Genomic DNA, 19,657 nt, shown 5'->3' with positions numbered 1-19,657 from the left:
GGTGCAACACCCACCCGGTTCCTACTTCGCTGGAGTAGCTTTCCCAAGAGAGAGAATAGGACACTGCTGTTTATTACCTAACCAGCAGCCTGTCCTGAGTGAATTGTTCAAGATGACCCTAGATTCTCGAACCCGGAATTAAGGTGAGGAATATCTTAACAATGACTTGGTCAGAGATCGCTGGTGAGAGATTGAAGAATTTAAACGACTCCAATTATCAGCAAATCAAGGTTTATTGCAAAACCCAGGTCAAAATCATCAAACAGAAGAAATTATAATAAAATCTTAAACTCTAACACAAACTAAGTCTATTCAGAAAGTACTATAACGGACACAACGTCAAATCTTATTGTTACACAGTTTTAGCAATGACACAGAACACAAATCAAGTCCCCTTCCCCAAAGCCTCAACCACTATCAAGGTCAAGGGAGTTTCGCAAGCTGCTGCAGGGTACTTACAGTCACAGGCTGCAGGAGGTCAAGTCAAAGGTGGAGAGGTCAAGCCAAGAGACCCTCAATCGAAACACAGCCCCTTTTATATCCGTTTTACCTGGCCTTTTCCTGTGTTCGGCCAGCCCCTTTTGCATTGAATTGGTAAGGTTTAAAGTTCCCGCTGGTCCCGCCCCCTTTGAGCCGGTCAGAGCTGTCGACTTCCGGGTTTTCCTCCCCCTTTGCGTTGTATCGGTCCAAGTTTAAAGTTCCCGCTGGTCCCGCCCCCTTTGAGCCGGTCAGAGCTGTTCGCTTCCGGGTTCTCCTCGCAGGTCCGCTCCTTCCAGCCAGGCAGACCTGCCGCGATTTGAATTTGGCGCCGACTCCGCCCCCTCCACCCAGTGAGTTCCTGCCGGTGGCTTCTGTCAGGATTGGAGTACCTCCCCCAGGTCCGCCTCCAACTTGGTTTTTTCTACCGTTTATCTTCAAGGGGCTTTTCCAGCGCAATATACTGAGCCCAGACAGTCTGCTTTTTGGGATAACAAGGTTAAGCTCTCTTGTGAAGATTTTCAAAGTCTTCCAGCTGCTCCGGAGATGGCTGCTATTCTCACCTTGCTATGTTGATGGGGTGTTAATTGGATTCTGCTCTGGTGGAGGCCAAGTCATTTACATCTGCATGGGGCTATGACCATCCCATTGTCCTGCTTGCAGGCAGGCCCCTTACAGCATTACCATGCCCCTTTGTCTGTGTTTTAATCTCATCTAGTTGTCTGGCTCCTTCTTCCTTGTAGCTCCTGGGGGGGTTTGTAAATACCTATGCCCCTACTCAGCTCAGCGGACCAAGCCTGCTGGGAAATTTGGTTACGTTCCCTTGGCTGAAAAGTGTCCAGTTTACAGTCTCTGGGTTTTATCCTTGGGCAGTCCAAAAAGGGCCGAATTGCCCGAAAACCTTACAATGTCCTCACGTACACACATAAACTCTGACGATGGTCACAACGACATGATGACATCAACACTGCCACCTCAACAACAGGCGAAGAGATCAACCCACCTGATCAAACTCGTACAGTCTGGACTCACAAAGTTTTGCGTTAGGATTGGACTTTCTAAACGTTGATTGACTTTGTACAGTCATTATTACCATCACATTCTGTACACAGCGTTACTTGTTTTATCTGTTCCCAGTTGACTTAATTCATTATGTTTGTTCAATTTTCATTACACCATACAGAAAATCTGTAACACATTAAAAAGGGGGGATGTAGTGATCTCTGTGGGTGCATGCACACAAGGGGTTAATGGGTAAATAGCAGCACCACATGATCACTAGAGGGCTGGACCAACAGGGGTATAAAAAGCAGCCACACGGGGTCTCTCTCTCTCTCGTGGATGTGCTGTGAACAGGGTAACATCAGAATCACATAGATAGTTAGTGGAGTTACGTTTAGTTATTATTGTTAAATCTTGTTAACCAATTGCTAGTTTCCATGTTAAGGTAAAGAAGTCATGCATTTATAGTTAGAGTTACTCAATAAATCTTTGTTGTTACTGGCCGAGTTCGAGTCTTCTTCAACAAGATCCAGAGACCTCACCACTAACCAAGGATTGAGTAACACGTGTTATCGACCACGCAGGTAACACCACACCGCCCAGTTTCTATCACTAAGTAGTCCCACTTGCCAGCAATTGGCCCATATCCCTCTATACCCACCCAGTTCTTGTAACTGTCTAACTGCTTTTGAAAAGACCAAATTGTACCCGCCTCCACCACTGCCTCTGGCAGCCCGTTCCAGATGCTCACCACCCTCTGTGTGAAGAGACGTCCCCTCTGGTGTCTTTTGTATCTCTCCCCTCTTACCTTAAACCTATGTCTACTAGTTCTAGAATCCTCTATCTTTGGGAAAAGATGTCGACCAGCTACCTTGTCTCTGCTCCTCATTATTTTATAGACCTCTATAAGATCACCCCTAAGCCTTCAGGGAAAAAGGTCCCAGCCTATCCAGCTTCTCCTTATAACTCAGACCATCAAGTCGTGGTAGCACCCTAGTAAATCTCTTCTGCACTCTTTCTATGATGTGGAGATGCCGGCGTTGGACTGGGGTGAGCACAGTAAGAAGTCTTACGACAGCAGGTTAAGGTCCAACAGGTTTGTTTCAAATCACAAGCTTTCGGAGCACTGCTCCTTCCTCAGGATTCACCTGAGGAAGGAGCAGCGCTCCGAAAGCTCGTGAATTGAAACAAACCTGTTGGACTTTAACCTGGTTTGGATGACTTCTTATTGTACACTCTTTCTAGTTTAACAATATCTATCCAAGAATAGGGTGACCAGAGCTGAACACAGTATTCCATGTGTGGTCGTACTAATGTCTTGTACAACTTCAACAAGACGTCTCAACTCTGATATCAATATTCTGACCAATAATACCTAGCTTGCTGAATGCCTTCTTCACCACCCTGTCCAACTGCGATTCCACCTTCAAGGATGAACCTGTACCCCTAGATCTCTTTGTTCTGTAACTCTCCCCAACTCCCTACCATTAACTGAGGAGGTCCTGCTCTGATTTGATCACCTCACATTCATACAAATTAAACTCTATCTGCCATTCATTGGCCCACTGGTCCAGTTGGTCAACAGGGAGTATACTGCAGGCCCCAGTGGGAGAGGGAGTATACTGGAGGCCCCTGTGGGAGGGAGTATACTGCAGGCCCCTGTGGGAGAGGGCCCCTGTGGGAGAGAAATATTCTGGAGGCCCTGTGGGAAGGAGTATACTGAAGGCCTTAGTGAGCGGGAGTAGACTGGGAGGCCTCTGTGGGAAAGGGGGTATACTGGAGGCTCTTGTGGGAGAGTGGGTATACTGGAGGCTCCTGTGGGAGGGAGTATACTGCAGGCCCCTGTGGGAGGGGGAGTATACTGGAGGCCCCTGTGGGAGAGAAATATTCTGGAGGCCCTGTGTGAAGGAGCATACTGAAGGCCTCAGTGAGAGGGAGTATACTGAAGGCCTCAGTGAGAGGGAGTATACTGGGAGGCCTCTGTGGGAAAGGGAGTATACTGGAGGCCCCTGTGGGAGAGAAATATTCTGGAGGCCCTGTGGGAAGGAGTATACTGAAGGCCTTAGTGAGCGGGAGTAGACTGGGAGGCCTCTGTGGGAAAGGGGGTATACTGGAGGCTCTTGTGGGAGAGTGGGTATACTGGAGGCTCTTGTGGGAGTGGGAGTATACTGGAGGACCCTGTGGCAGTGGGAGTATTCTGGAGGCTCTTGTGGGAGAGTGGGTATACTGGAGGCCTTTCTGGGAGAGGGAATATACTACAGGCTCTGGATGGTTCTGGACTGAGTTTTATGGAATAACACTGAACAGACCTCAATGGTCATGACCATAATTCCGTAAATTCAGTGCAGTTATTTTCATGTAAAACGATAGACCAATAGTAAAAGTTTTAAAATGGGGAAAGGTCAATGATACAAAATTAAGATGTCATTTTGGAAACAGTTACTTGAAGGTAAGTCAGTGTCAGAACCTTATTGCTTTACCGTTCTCACCATATATTTGGCAATAAGTAGAAGGACCCAATATGGTGGCAGCATTCCTCGTCTGGTGGGAGTCCTTGATTTGTTTTGAAGATTTGTCATGCAAGGTATATGACACCAGAGGGCGACGGAGCACCAACGCAGAAAGCAAAAGACGGAACGAGTGTTTCAACATCAAGAAGACAACCTGAGAGCAGATGGATACAGCATTCCCATCAACTATGGCTAGGTAACAAACATCATCAAAATAAGACCTGTGAAATGCCTAACCAAGCTGTATGGTCAGATGATCAGGGTGACCAGAACATGGATACACAAAGTGAGTTGACCTTCAACATGGTGACTATTACTGAAGTGACACGCTGGACCAACAGAAGCTTTTACCACTTGTATTACATGCTCAGTGATGTAGGGACAGCATAAACTATATGCAAAACCAGTGCAAATATTGAAATCCATCAACTTTACATGCTCCTTCCAGAAGCTGCAAAAGATGCTTCAATCTGCCACTGCCAACCATTGCAGACAATGATTCAGAGTCACCATACCTGGGACCCATTGCACTTAAATGTCACTACACAACTTGCCCTGGCCATCTGAGATAAAGCCGGTGTGCAGGGGCAAGTCCTTGGCCACCATTCATAGCATCATCAAGAACTGCATTTGTGGTGTGCACCCTGAGACCACAGGGAAAAGACCCCAGACGCAACCCATCAGCTGACAGGTTACAGGGCACAGCCTGCAATGAATATATATATTGATTTGAAACTTCAGCCTACTGCAGTGCCAATTGGCCAGACAAGCGTGGATAACCCTTCCCAGTCAGCGCTCACCAATACTCCCAGGAGTACAAGATGCCTTGACTGAGAAAGAGGGGAAGATGAAAGATGCCCCTGATCAGCAGGCAGGCAATGGACTTTCCAACCTGAATGTTGGACAAAAGGTTTGAGTACAACAACCAACCGATGTCATATGGAATCCAGTGGAAATTGTCAGCATATTGCTCTGACCAAGATCATACCAAATACCAACACCAAATGGCATGTCAGTGTAATGAAACCATACCACAACGAGCAAAGCGAGGCAACCCAAATACGAGCAGAACTCAGTCTGAGATGCAACACAAACAGAGCAATGCTGCTGACAACCAGCAGTCTCCAACCAAGACACAATTAGTTTATAAGTTAACTAAGAGTTTATTGGCCGGTTTTCAGGCAGCGGAGGCGACTTGCCATTGGCTGCCTCCTGGACTTTCCAGTCGCGCTGAAGTCAGTGGCCATTTGAGTTGCTCACTGGCCCCATTGTCGGGGAACCCGCTCCAAGGATCACTTTTGGCATACCTGCAAATCCTGGCGGTGGGAAGGACCGGAAAATCCCATCCACCCTTTGCTTTTGAAGTGGCATAAATAGCTTTTGATCCTGTAGGATAAATCTTTCAGGTAGGAAAAGAGGAATGTTGTGATGTGCATGCACCTTTTAGGCTTGGCGTTCCTTAAACTGCTGTCCATCACTACTCGGCATATGATGTGCCGCCCCGTAACTCTGTACACGGAATACAGTAGCAGTCCGGCAGGTCATGGGCGGGATTCTCTGATCCTGAGGCTGAGTGTTGACGCCCCCCCCCCCCCCACCCCGGGATTGGACCCCCCCCCCCACCCCCCCACAGGCCGCCTCCGGACCCTTCAACGCCGAGGTCCCGCCGGCTCAGAGCAGGATAGAACGGCGCCAGCGGGACTCGGTTTTTTTTTTTACGGCCGCTCGGCCCGTCCGGGCCGGAGAATAGCAGGGGGGGGGGGGGGCCGCATAGAGCGGCCCCCGACCGGCGCCGCGTCGACCACACCGCCCCCAATGGCGCCGATTCACCGTTCTGTGGATTCCGGCGTGGGGTAGGGGAATCCCGCCCTATATATCTTCAAGGTGGCTTCAGAGCCTCTCAGTTAAAATGATTTGAAGACAGACGATGTGTATACAAAGGGCCCAATCCTTGACCTCTGACTCAGTCCTGTAGAAGGGCCATACGGACACAAAACATTAACCTGGGTTCTCCACAGGTGCTGCCCAATCTCTTGGGTTTTCCCAGCATTTCCTGGTTTTATTTCAGATTTCCAGCATCCACAGTATTTTGACCTCCGGTTGGTATGTTTGCAGGAGCCCACTGACCACATTTCAACCTGGGTTCACCCACTCACTGCTCCGAAACTAGGGATGAACTCACTGGGCTGTAAATAAGTGGGCTTCTTTCTGCCTGTTAAAGATCAGTCCGATAGATAATTGCTCTGTCTCAGGTTTATTCTGGTTAATTCACCCTCTGAGCCCAATGCCAATAATCTCTGCTCATGGAAGAACTCGATATTTGTTTAATTCCTGCCTTGTAACCCAGGAACAAATGAATGCACGAAATGTGTGAAAGTGTCGTTGCTGCTCGTTTTTAAAAGTACAAAAACACATTAGTCACCAACAATCAATTCAAAACAATGAAATAATTCATTTGGAAACTGCCTAGAGCATTCATGTGTCAGGCAGCTTCCAAATTATTAAATGATAAACCACTTCAGTACAGAATATAGTTTGAACAGCACCAATTAATCTCTCTTGGGCAATCATTCAGTGAGAACAGGCAAGCTACACAATTGTTCCATTCAGTCAGACGAACCTGCTGAGGGCAGTTAAACACCTGAGATAAGGTGCAGACTTACGACCCGCCATTGCATGAAGCAAGGTACAGAAAGCAGCTCTCAAGCTGTTGAGGATCTCACCCATTGCAGGCTGTTGTTACTCATCAATGTACATTAACCAAGGGCAGCACGGTGGCGCAGTGGTAGCACTGCGGTCTCACGGCGTCGAGGTCCTAGGTTCGATCCTGGCTCTGGGTCACTGTCCGTGTGGAGTTTGCACATTTTCCCCGTGTTTGCGTGGGTTTCGCCCCCACATCCCAAAGATGTGCAGGGTAGGTGGATTGAACATGCTAAATTGCCCCTTAATTAGAAAAAATGAATTGGGTACTCTAAATTCATAACAAAAAAATGTACATTCACCATTAATTCCTGTGAATGGATGTCAGTCACATGACAATGCTCCCATTCAATTCTCAAACAAAACCCATTTAAGGAGCAAACATCTATCAAACCTTCAGTTCCTGCTTTCAGCTTGCTCACAAATTTGTGCAAATGAAGTCAGACTTGGAAAATAAAGAGTTCCAAAAATTTACACTTTCCTCCACATTTTCCACTCCTCCCATTAAGACTGCCACCTAAACACTGGGCGACAGATCCCACGCACACTGACTCTCACTGGGGTACGGGTCCCACACACACTGGGCGGGATTCTCTGTTTCTGAGACTAAGGACTGGATTTTCTGATTTTGAGGTTATGTCCGGAGCATGTGTCTCGTATTACGACCAAAACGTCAGAGCCGCCGCGCAGTGATGCTCCACCAGGTGGGGGCTGGCAGCCGCTCCATATAAAACCCCCAGCCTTCCCTGCAGATACAGTTGGAGAATTGCCTGATCCGTGGCCGCGCATGCGCCTGGCGGCGACCTGCAGTGGTCGTGCCGTACAACATGGTACCAGCTGCGCGCGAACCCGGCCTGCCAGATAGTGCCCCCATGTTACCCCTCTCTCCACCCCCTGACCACCCCCCCACCAGTCCACCCAGCTGGAACGGCTCCCCCCTGACTGTGGCGGCACTGGGCACAGTCTCAGACCACAAGTGATCCATGCCATCGGGTAGTCGGTCCACCGGGGGCAGAGCATCGGGGCAGGGCCTTCAGGCGGGATTCCTGAGGCCCTGAGGCCGTCCCAATGGCGTGCGGCGTACTCACCAATGACGCCGTTGTGGAGGGGGTGGAGCATCCGATAAACGGCACGCCCCCGATTTCAAAGTCAAAAGTGATTCTCCGGTCAATCGTCAAATGCGATTTTGGTGTCATAGAATCTCGCCTTAAATGTTGATGCCAACGCAGAATTCGTGGACTTTCACAAAAGCAGAACTGCCGCCACACCTGGGCTGATTCAGCGACCGTCGCGGGGCTAGCACCAACGCCAGGTGGAACATAATCCATTCCAATGAGAAACAGTCCGGGATTCGCCGGATTTGCAATTGACACTCGGGAGGCTGACAAGGTGCAGATACACACTGCACTCCCCACACACACCACCCCAGCCAACAAGATGGCAGAAAGGAGAGCGACATCAAGGTTCACCGAAGCCAAGCTGGTGACCTTCCTGGATGCGGTGGAGGAGAGGCGCTTGGCCCTGTACCCCGGCCCGGAAGGAGGCTGCCAGCTGCCGCCATTCGTTGTGCCTGGGTGCAGGTGGCAGTGGCTGTCAGCGTCATTGTCAACGTAGTTCGGACGGGCCAGCAGGGCGGAGGAAACTGCACAATCTCCTCTGGGCGGCCAGAGTGAGTAGGCAGCATTCTGCCACTGCCACTAACCCCCTCCCACACAACCATAACCCTACCCCCCCAACTCGGACGGCAGGTGAACCCCCTCCCACACAACCATAACCCTACCCCCCCAACTCGGAGGGCAGGTGAACCCCCTCCCACACAACCATAACCCTACCCCCCAACTCGGAGGGCAGGTGAACCCCCTCCCACACAACCATAACCCTACCCCCCCAACTCGGAGGGCAGGTGAACCCCCTCCCACACAACCATAACCCTACCCCCCCAACTCGGAGGGCAGGTGAACCCCCTCCCACACAACCATAACCCTACCCCCCCAACTCGGAGGGCAGGTGAACCCCCCCCTGCCCCATATGCCGGCACCCATACCAGCCTCCATGGCCGGGAGCCCTGGCCGCTGAGGTCACTAGCTGTCCATTCCTTGGGCTGCAGGAGTAAGACTGTCTAACACTGTCTTCTTCTGTGTGTTTTCCAACGTCCCCGGAGCTGGGGCAGAGGTTGACGGTTATTTCCTGTCACAGCTCCCGTCTCCAACACCCTCCACCATCCCAGACGCTCTCACCTCAGTTGGGTATGTTAATGAAGAGGCCCCTGGGACACTATCTGGTACTCACCACACAGCTGCTCCAGTACAGCAGGTGAAGGTAGGAACACCTGAGGGGGCGGATGGTCGGAGGGCTGGCCGATCCCAGGGACTGGCTGCCAGGGACTGGCTGCCAAGTAGACGGGTCTCGGGCTTCTGGAACAGGCGGTGCTATCCATAATGGAGATGCCAGGGACTACATGAAGGGTTGTCGACAAGCATCCAGTACCTGCAGGTGCAGTTGGAGGAGTCTAACCCCATGCAGTGGCAGGAGGTGGTGTTGACAATGCATGCCACCCAGGCCAGCACAGCACGGGTGGCGTCCACAGTTGGGGGCGAAGGTTTCGGCTGCGGATCAGCATGTTGAAGGCCTGGGGCATTCTGTGCAGGTGCTGGTCGAGGCCCAGGACAGGGTTACCGCCTCACAGGCAACCATGTCCCAGAGCCACCCGGAAATCACAGCAGCGCTCCTGAGCGTGGCCCAGTCACAGCATGGCTGGGAACATCGACAGCATTGCCCAGGCTTTGGCTAACGTGGTGCAGCCGCAGAGGGAAGTGGCCCAGTCGCCGAGGGAGTTGGCGCAGTCACTGGATGATGTGACCCAGACCCAGAAGGTGGTGGCACAGTCAATGGGTGATATGGTGTAGTCACAGTCGGAGATGGTCCACTCCCTGTGCTCCCTGGCCACGAGCATGCAGACTGTTCAAGACCGGAGTTGGCCTCTAGGACTGGAGGTGGCGGGGGAGCATCAGGCGATAGCTCTGCTCGCACCCCTGTCCCATGGAGTAGCCTGGGGGCTATTGGGCACCACAAGGTAGGAGGAGGTGATGGGGGCTGTGCCAGTCACTCCCGCAGGGAGGTACCGGAACACTACAGCACCTCGGACTCCGCCCCTCCACTCCCTAGTGCATTTGGTGGGCAGCGGGTAGAAACAACCTCTCTGTCCAGCTCCTTCCAGCCAGTCTGAGGAGTCACCTGACTCTAATATTGACTTATATACTAATGGGAATCCTAGTGGCCAGGCGGTGAATTACAACACAACCATGATGTCACCACACGCTCTATCAGAGGAAGAGACGAGGGTGACCATCCATTCCTCTGATGAGGAGAAAGGAGGGGGAGAAGAGGGAATTGGTAGTGTCTAATGTTCATGCCCTGCCAGGGAATGCCAAAATGGCCATGAAACATAGAACATAGAAGATAGAACAGTACAGCACAGTACAGGCCCTTCGGCCCACGATATTGTGCTGACCATTTATCCTAAACTAAGGTCAACCTAACCTACACCCTTTCAATTTACTGCTGTCCATGTGCCTGCCCAAGAGTCGCTTAAATGTCGCTAATGACTCTGACTCCACCACCTCTGCTGGCAGTGCATTCCACTCACCCACCACTCTCTGTGTAAAGAATCTACCTCTGACATCTCCCCTATACCTTCCTCCAATCACCCTAAAATTGTGTCCCCTCGTGACAGCCATTTCCACCGTGGGGAAAAGTCTCTGGCTATCCACTCTATCCATGCCTCTCATCACCTTGTGTACCTCTATCAAGTCACCTATCTTCCTTCTTCGCTCCAGTGAGAAGAGCCCAAGCTCCCTCAACCTTTCTTCATAAGACATGTCCTCCAGTCCAGGCAGCATCCTGGTAAATCTCCTCTGCACCCTCTCCAAATCATCCACATCCTTCCTATAATGAGGCGACCAAAACTGGACACAATATTCCAAGTGTGGTCTAACCAGGGTTTTATAAAGCTGCAGCAAAACCTCACAGCTCTTAAACTCAGTCCCTGTGTTAATGAAAGCCACACACCATACGCCTACTTAACAACCCTATCAACCTGGGTGGAAACTTGAGGGATCTATGTACATGTTCTTATAGGGATTCGGGGATATGGTGTACGGGCCGGAGAGTGGAGTTGAGTCCACAAAGATCAGCCATGATCTCATTAAATGGCCGAGCAGGCTCGAGGGGCCAGATGGCCTACTCCTGTTCCTAGTTCTTATGTTCTTATGTACTTTTCTTTGTTCTTTGACCCCAAGATCCCTCTGTTCCTCCACACTTCCAAGAATCCTGCCTTTAACCCTGTATTCAGCATTCAAATTCGACCTTCCAAAATGAATCACTTCACATTTATCTAGGTTGAACTCTATCTGCCACTTCTCATCTCAGCTCTGCATCCTGTCAATGTCCTAATCTAACCTGCAACAGCCATCGACACTATCTACAACTCCCCCAACCTTCGTGTCATCGGCAAACTTACTAACCCACCCTTCCACTTCCTCATCCAAACCATTTATAAAAACCACAAAGAGCATAGGTCCCAGAACAGATCCCTGCAGGACACCACTGGTCACCAACCTCCAGGCGGAATATCTTCCATCCACTACCACTCGCTGTCTTCTTTCGGCCAGTCAATTCTGTATCCAGACAGCCAGATATCCCTGCATCCCATGCCCCAAACTTTCTGAATGAGCCTACCATGGGGAACCTTATCAAATGCCTTACTGAAATCCATATACACCACATCCACTGCCCGATCTTCATCAATGTGTCTCGTCACATCCTCAAAGAATTCAATGAAGTTTTTGAGGCATGACCTGCCCCTCACAAAGCCATGCTGACTATCTTTAATCAAACTATGTTTTTCTAAATAATCATCAATCCTATCTCTCAGAATCCTTTCCAATATTTTGCTCACCACAGACGTAAGACTGACTGGTCTGTAATTCCCAGGGATTTTCCTCTTCCCTCTCTTGAACAGGGGGACAACATTCGTCTCCCTCCAATCATCTGGTATTACTCCAGTGGAGAGTGAGGATGCAAAGATCATCGCCAACGTTAATCGTTTCGAGATTCAACTAGCCCCTTGCATAGAAACTTTTACTCATCTTAACCACTGTTTCCCCCTCCACCATCCTCACCAGAGAAACAATCACAAACACCCAAAGTCCCCTGGTTGTAATTTAAGATACATTCAAACAATAGGGTATGGCGTTATGGGGAGAAGGCACAAGAATGGGGTTGAGAAACATATCAGCCATGATTGAATGGTGAAGCAAACTCGATGGGCTGACTGACCTAATTCTGCACCTATGTCTTATGGTCTTACCATCCATGTAGCCCATCATTCCAATTACCTCTTACACACAGGAAAATAGTAATAGGATCTTCAGACAACACATCACTCAGGTACACATAACTTATTGTCATTTACAAGTGGTAAAAATTCTAAATTCACTCGTGTGATTCGTGTCAGTTTATAAAAAAATATTTTCAGGGTTCTGTGGCCTGGTGCTCCTCTCCTCACTTCCTGTTGTAGCCTCGTGCTCCCCATTCACTTCCTGTTGTGGGCTTGGTGCTCCCCCTCATTTCCTGTTTGGCTTGGTGCGCCCCCTTATTTACTGTTTGACTTGATGCTCCCCCTTCACTTCCTGCCGTGCACCTTGTCTGCAATTACTTTGTTTGTCATTGTGGTAAAACACTGTTGCACCTCTATTAGGTGATGTATGGAAGGACCTGTACTACAGGTACGTTGGTTGTCCCTGCCTGCTGGCTCCGCCCAGTAGACGGAGTATAGATGTGTGTGTCCTCCATGCTGCTGCCATTTCGCCAGCTGCTGTGGGAGGACACACACCTTAGAGCAATAAAGTCTCAGTTGTATTCAACTCTCGTCTTTGTTCAATTGATCGTGCATCAATCATCCTTTAGGCCAATGACAGCATGCTTGCCTTCATTGGCCGGGTCATTGAGTATAAGAATTGGCAAGTCATGTTGTAGCTGTACAGAACCTTAGTTCGGCCGCACTTGGAGTATAGTGTTCAATTCTGGTCGCCACACTACCAGAAGGATGTGGAGGCTTTAGAGAGGGTGCAGAAGAGATTTACCAGGATGTTGCCTGGTAAGGAGGGCATTAGCTAAGAGGAGAGATTGAATAAACTTGGTTTGTTCTCACTGGAACGACGGAGGTTGAGGGGCGGCCTGATAGAGGTATACAAAATTATGAGGGGCATAGACAGAGTGGGTAGTCAGAGGCTTTTCCCCAGGGTAGAGGGGTCAATTACTAGGAGGCATAGGTTTAAGGTGCGAGAGGCAAGGTTTAGAGGAGATTGCAGTGTTAATGTAAGCCTACTTGTGACAACAATAAAGATTATTATTATTATTATGATATGTAGGAAATGCTATTCCAGTTAAGCAACATCCATATCGACTCAATCCACTAAAATTGGCACTGTTACAAAAGAAGATTGAAAGAATGCTCAAGAATGATATAATTGAAGTGACTTGCAGCGATTAGAGCTCACCTATTGTGAGGATATCAAAACCAGATGGATGCAATGAGTGTTTGTGTAGACTATAGGAAAGCCAATGCAGTTATGAAGTTAGATTCATATCCTATTTTTCATTTGGAAGACTGTGCCCATAATACTCAGACCTCGCCCATGGCAGGGATTCTCCCTTCCCTTTGCAGTGAATGGAGTTTTGGCTGAGCACCAAATTGCCCAGTCTCAGTGGCAGTGGTAACAGCGTGCACAAGACCAATAGGATTCCAATAGTTTTGAAAAGGCGGGACAATATCAGGAAGGTGGTGCGCCAACTGAGATGAGCAAGGGGTGCAGTTTACGAACATGGAGATAAGGCAGGTCAGCTCTGGAGGGAAGCAGCGGCAAGGGAAATTGTGCAGGTGAGGGATAGGGCAGGGAAGTTGGTGGTGGCTCCGGATCTGATTAACAAGGTTTTTGAGGAATTGTATGAGAGGTTGTACAGGTCAGAGCCACCCGGGGGAGATCGTGTGATCCAGGAATTTCTAGATGGGTTGGAGTACCCGAGGTTAGGGGAGGGGGACAGGGCTACATTAGAAGGCGCGATAGTGGAGCAGAAGATAAAGGATGCGATTGGGATGATGCAGTCGGGGAAGGTGGCAGGGCCAGACGAACCAACTCGGTTGCGAATGGTACAACTCAGTTTTATAGCTGACATTTATTTACAGTGGTAAACTGGTTACTGAGGTTCGATCATAACCCTAGAATCTGTGGACCTATTCCTAACACTATTTTGGAGTGGCACTCAGCACATGGTGGATGTCTGAGTGGCTTGCTGTGAGCTCTGTGCCCTGAGCTGTCTCCTGCTGGAATGAGCGGGAAGTGTCGTGTTCCCTGTTTTATAGTGTGTATACTCTTGCCTGTGATTGGCTGTGGTGTTGTGTGTGTATTGATTGGTCCGTTGATCTGTCCATCAGTATGTATGTATGTTTGCACCATGATGTTTACCTGAATATCATGACAGCCCTCCTTTTTTCCAAGAACATGTGCCTATGTGGTTATAAATGGAGATGTGTACTGAGTGCAGCTGAATGTGTGTGTGTGCAATTTCTACAGAATGACATGGGGCTAAACTATATACAAGGGGCGATGTTGGGTGCGACATAACAACGAGGTTGTACCATAAACAAAGAACAGGGAAATGTTGAACGACAAAACAAACTCCTGTAACGACAAGGAAGAGCAGAAACATATTAACACAGTGGTATTATGAGTTCAATGTACAAACAGGCTCATAAGTCCAGCCTAGTAGGTGGGCGACGAATTCGGGTTGACCGCCTCAAGGGTGGGTCAGGATCCACCGGCTGAGGAATGGGCCTGGCCACGGGCGACGACGGAAGGGGCATGGTGGCAGGAAGCTCCACGAAGTCGATATCAGGAACAACAGGAGGGCGCAGTGCCAGTGTAAGTTCCCGTAGCGAGCGTGGAAGTAGGCGAAGAGTCCGGCGATTGCGCCTGCGAACCAGGAACGAGCGGGGAGCCACGCGTCGGAGAACTTCGGCAGGTGCTGACCAGCCACCTTCTGGTAGGTGGATGCGGACGTGGTCTCCAGGCGCCAGGGTGGGAAGATCAGTTGCCCGTGTGCCATATGCCATCTTCTGGCGAGCGCGCTGCTGCTGTTGCATCCTGTGCAGTACCGGAGCATGGTTGGTTGTGGGTACCAGAATGGATGGCACAGTGGTCCTGAGGGCGCGACCCATCAACAGCTGGGCTGGTGAGAGGCCAGTGGCTAGTGGGGCCGAGCGATAGGCTAGCAGGGCTAGGCAAAAATCCGATCCGGCATCAGCAGCCCTGCAGAGGAGCCGCTTGACGATGTGAACGCCCTTCTCCGCCTTTCCATTGGACTGGGGATGCAGAGGGCTGGACGTCAGATGTGTGAAGCCATACGAAGCAGCAAAGGATGACCATTCCTGGCTGGCAAAACAGGGCCCATTATCCGACATGACAGTAATCGGAATGCCGTGGCAAGCGAAGGTGTCTTTGCAGGCCCTTATGACAGCGGACGATGTCAAATCGTGCAAGCGTATGACCTCTAGATAGTTTGTAAAGTAATCAATGACGATTACATAGTCCCTGCCGAGCGCGTGAAAAAGGTCCACACCTATCTTCGCCCAGGGGGACATCACCAGCTCATGGGGCTGAAGCGTCTCAGGAGGTTGCGCCGGCTGAAACCTTTGGCAGGTGGGGCAGTTGAGCACCATATTGGCAATGTCATCACTGATGCCCGGCCAGTATACCACCTCTCGTGCCCTCCGTCTGCACTTCTCGACCCCCAGATGGCCTTCGTGTAGTTGGTCGAGGACCAGCTTGTGCATGCTGTGCGGAATCACAATCACAATTTAGGAGGACACCATCAATGACGGCCAAGTCGTCTCAGATATTGTAGAACTGCGGGCACTGTCCTTTGAGCCACCCTCCTGTCATGTGGCGCATCACCCGTTGTAGAAGGGGGTCAGCCGCAGTCTCCCGGCGAATACGGGCCAGACTGGAGTCGTCAGCTGGCAGGTTTGCCGATGTGAAGGCCACCTGCGCTTTGACCTGACAGACGAACCCCTCCGAATCGGGCGGTGTGCTCACTGCTCTAGATAGGGCATCCGCAATTAGAAGGTCCTTTCCCGGGGTGCAGACCAGTTGGAAGTCATACCTCCTGAGCTTGAGTAGGATGCGCTGGAGGTGAGGGATCATTTCGTTCAGGTCCTTATGTATGATGCTGACCAGGGGGCGATGGTCAGTCTCAACGGTAAACTGGGGGAGACCATACACGTAGTCATGGAACTTGTCTATTCCGGTTAGCAAACCCAGCCACTCCTTTTCGATCTGCGCGTAGCGCTGTTCTGTGGGGGTCATGGCCCGCGAGGCATAGGCGACCGGGGCCCATGACGCAGTGTCCTCCCGCTGTAGGAGTACCGCCCCAATGCCGGACTGGCTGGCATCAGTCGAAATTTTAGTGTCGCGAGATGCGTCGAAAAACGCCAATACCGGGGCTGTGGTGAGCTTAATTTTGAGCTCCTCCCATTCCTTCTGGTGTGCGGGCAGCCACTGGAACTCCGTGGACTTCTTAACTAGGTGGCGAAGAGCCTTCGTGTGGGAGGCAAGGCTGGGAATGAACTTCCCCAGGAAGTTGACCATGCCTAGGAAGCGTAGCACTGCTTTCTTGTCTGCCGGTTGAGGCATGGCTGTAATGGCGCTCACCTTGTCTGCATCCGGACGGACCCCTGACCGGGATATGTGGTCCCCCAGGAACTTCAGCTCGGTTTGGCCGAAAGAACACTTGGCTCGGTTGAGGCGCAGGCCATTTTCCCGTATGCGCGCAAAGACCCGCTGGAGACGATTGATGTGCTCCTGTGGTGTGGTGGACCAGATGATGACGTTGTCCACGTAGACGCGCACTCCTTCGATGCCCTCCATCATCTGTTCCATGATCCTGTGAAAGACCTCGGATGCCGAGATGATGCCAAATGGCATTCTGTTATAGCAGAAGCTGCCGAAAAGAGTGTTGAAGGTGCACAGCTTTCGGCTGGACTGGTCCAGTTGGATCTGCCAAAAACCCTTCGAGGCATCCAGTTTTGTGAAGATTTTAGACCGGGCCATTTCGCTCGTGATCTCTTCCCATTTGGATATGGGGTAGTGTTCCCTCATTATGTTGTTGTTGAGGTCTTTTGGATCAATGCAGATCCGGAGCTCGCCAGAGGGCTTCTTGACACACACCATGGAGCTGACCCATGGCGTGGGCTCCGTGACCCGGGATAGCACCCCTTGGTCCTGGAGATCCTGCAGCTGCTGCTTGAGGCGGTCTCTGAGTGGTGCTGGGACCCTGCGAGGTGCGTGAATGACCGGGGTGGCGTCCGGTTTGAGCCGTATTCTGTAGGTGTAAGGCAGTGTTCCCATGCCCTCGAATGCCTCCTGGTTGTGGGCGAGGAGCGATTGAAGCTGTGCCCTAAATTCTGCATCCGGGAAGTCTGATGTGCTTTCTGGAGACAGAGCGTGGACCCGCTGCACGAGGTGGAGAACCTTGCACGCCTGTGCACCTAGCAGGGAGTCCTTTGATGATCCGACTATTTCAAATGAGAGTGTGGCCGTGTGTGTGTTGTGTGTCACCTGGAGCTGGCAGGATCCCATAGCCGGGATAACGTTTCCATTGTACTCGACCACCTTGCAACAGGATGGCCGAATTGGTGGTCTGACCTTCATGGCGTAGAAGGCTGACCATGCTATGAGGTTGGCGGAGGTGCCAGTGTCCAGACGGAATGTTTTTTTAAAAAAATATATTTTATTCTAATTTTTTGGCCAAACAAAACAATACAAAGGTTTTCCTTTTTACAACAATAAAACAGTATAAATAACAGTGGCCGTTTTTAACAAATAAATAAATAATATATAAACTAAATGGCAGCTGCCATATCAAAAATAATAACTCTCCAAAAATAAAATCAAACAGTCCAATATTCATAGCCTAATACAAATATGTATACAATAACACCCCTGAGGACCCGCCCGGGCCCTCCACTGCCCCCCCCCCCCCCCGGGGTTGCTGCTGTTACCTTCCCATTTCCTTTATCGTTCTGCGAGGTCGTCAATGAACGGTTGCCACCGCCTGGTGAACCCTTGAGCCGAACCCCTTAGTGCGAACTTTATCCCTTCTAGTTTTATAAACCCTGCCATGTCATTTATCCAGGTCTCCACGCCCGGGGGTTTGGCTTCCTTCCACATAAGCAATATCCTTCGCCGGGCTACTAGGGGCGCAAAGGCCAAAACATCAGCCTCTCTCACCTCCTGCACTCCCGGCTCTTCTGCAACCCCGAATATAGCCAACCCCCAGCCTGGCTCGACCCGGACCCCCACCACCTTCGAAAGCACCTTTGTCACCCCCACCCAGAACCCCTGTAGTGCCGGACATGACCAAAACATGTGGGTGTGGTTTGCTGGGCTTCTCGAGCATCTCCCACACCTATCCTCTTGCCTTTAATTTCTTTAGGTGTGCGAGTACCCGTGCCCTTTCAATCGGCCCGTTCAGCCCTCTCACATTCCACGTGATCAACCGGGTTGGGGGGCTCTTTACCCCCCCCCCTTGTCGACTAGCCATCCCCTTTTTTAACCCAGCTCCTCACCTGGTTCCCACGTACCCGTATATCCCCCCGACGGCGCCCTCCCGCCTCGACCACCCCATCCCATAACAGCTCCCCCTTCTCCTTAGCAGCAGCAACCCAGTAAAACCCCCTCCCCCCTCCGCTAGATCCCCCTCTAGCGTAGTTGCACCCCCCATGTTGCTCCCAGAAGTCAGCGAACTCTGGCTGACCTCGGCTTCCCCCCTTGTCCTCGGCCCCCACTGTGCGAGGCCCCCTCCTTCCTGTGTCCCTGTTCCCGCCATAATTACCATAACGCGGGAACAAAGCCCGCGTTTCCTACTCGGCCCCACCCCTAATGGCCGGCGCCCACAGTTCCTCGTACTCCCCCCCCCCCCAACATGGGGAAGAGAGAAAAGTTACAGGATCGCAAAACTAACAAATTGAAAAAACCCATCCCCCCCCCTTTATCTCGCCCCACATAATCACCCCACCACTTTGTCCCAAAAGTTCTCTCTCTCGTCAGACTATTCCAGCTTCTCGTCCACAATGAATGTCCACGCCTCTTCTGCCGTCTCAAAGTAGTGGTGCTTCCCTTGGTGTGTGACGCACAATCTCGCCGGTTGCAACATTCCAAACTGGACCTTCTTTTTGTGAAGCACCGCCTTAGCCCGATTAAAACTTGCCCTCCTTCTCGCCACCTCCGCACTCCAATCCTGGTATACGCGGATCACCGCGTTCTCCCACCTACAGCTCCGAGTCTTCTTCGCCCATCTGAGGACCGTCTCTCTGTCATTATAGCGGAGAAACCTCACCACTATAGCTCAGGGTATTTCTCCAGCCTTCGGTCTTCGTGCCAGAACTCGATAAGCTCCCTCCACCTCCAAAGGGCCCGTCGGGGCCTCCGATCCCATTAGCGAGTGAAGCATCGTGCTCACATATGTCCCGACGTCCGCCCCTTCTGCGCCTTCGGGAAGACCCAGAACCCTTAGATTCTTCCTCCTCGAGTTATTCTCCAGTACTTCCAGCCTTTCCACACACCTTTTGTGCTGTGCCTCGTGCGTCTCTGCCTTCACTACCAGGCCCTGTATTTCGTCTTCGTTTTCAGCAGCCTTTGTCTTCACGACCCGAAGCTCCAGCTCTTGGGTCCTCTGCTCCTCCTTTAGCCCTTCAATCGCCTGTAATATCCGGGCCAACAGCTCCTTCTTCAGCTCCTTTTTCAGCTCTTCCACACAGCGCCGCAAGAACTCTTGTTGCTCCGGGCCCCATAACAAACGGCCAACTTCCGACGCCATCTTGCTTTGAGCTTCTCTTCCTTGCCGCTGCT

The sequence above is a fragment of the Scyliorhinus torazame genome, chromosome 21, assembly GCF_047496885.1.
Source record: "Scyliorhinus torazame isolate Kashiwa2021f chromosome 21, sScyTor2.1, whole genome shotgun sequence".
Classification (NCBI taxonomy): Eukaryota; Metazoa; Chordata; class Chondrichthyes; order Carcharhiniformes; family Scyliorhinidae; genus Scyliorhinus; species Scyliorhinus torazame.
Note: the sequence above shows the minus strand (reverse complement) of the source record.